The sequence below is a fragment of the Micromesistius poutassou genome (assembly GCF_964030765.1).
Source record: "Micromesistius poutassou genome assembly, chromosome: 6".
Classification (NCBI taxonomy): domain Eukaryota; kingdom Metazoa; phylum Chordata; class Actinopteri; order Gadiformes; family Gadidae; genus Micromesistius; species Micromesistius poutassou.
The window spans coordinates 932,340-933,178 of NC_140276.1; positions in this window are offsets into that span (position 1 = coordinate 932,340).

The window sequence follows — 839 nt, forward strand, 5'->3', positions numbered from 1 at the left end:
TCTTCTTCTTATTAAATTTTGAGAAGCCGGCTTTATGGTCCATAGATGCTGTCTGAACCAGTGAACCAGTCAACCCCAAATAGTAGAAAGGGCCTGGGAGTTATCTGTGGTTGACTCCATCACGTAGCACCACCGTTTATGTAACGCGCAATCAACTTCATTCAGACCAACTGCGCCCTCTAGCGGCCAGGCCGGGAGTCGCACGCAGGTCAAACTGGACAATGTCATTGAAAGTCTTTGAAGGGGGTTTCTTTACTCAAGAGAGAACCCCCTTCAAAGACTTTTCAGTGACATTGACCTGCGTGCGACTGTATCCAAATTGAATTGAATACACATCAGCCTTTCAATGTTGGCTCTACAATCAAACGTTTGCCAATGTTGCATTTGCTTGACGGATAAACATTTCCGCACATATTTGCTAAAGAGTCTTTAGCAAATAAAGAGTCTTTAGCAAATATGTGGGGGACATTTCCCCCCACATATTTGTCACAGATGGCTGAAGTGTATTCAATTCAATTTGGATACAGACGCGGAGCTGGTCCTATATTTAAATATTGACTCAACAAAGGAGACTAAACGGCCGTCCTGCCGGATGTGCAGAGACCGGCCTCAGCAGAGGTCGAAGTGATTAATGAAGACGCGTCCCCGTGAATCGAAACCACGTCGTCGTCGGTCGGTGCTCCTCCCGGTACTCGGTAGCCTCACACGTGCACCGGTGGGTGAGGGGTGCCTCTCCGGGGACCGGGGGGGCCCGGGGGCCACTCCCGCTCCCGCACAGGCAGAGGAACACGACAGCGCTGACCTGAGGGGGGTGTCTGATCAGGGCGTACTCATTCGAG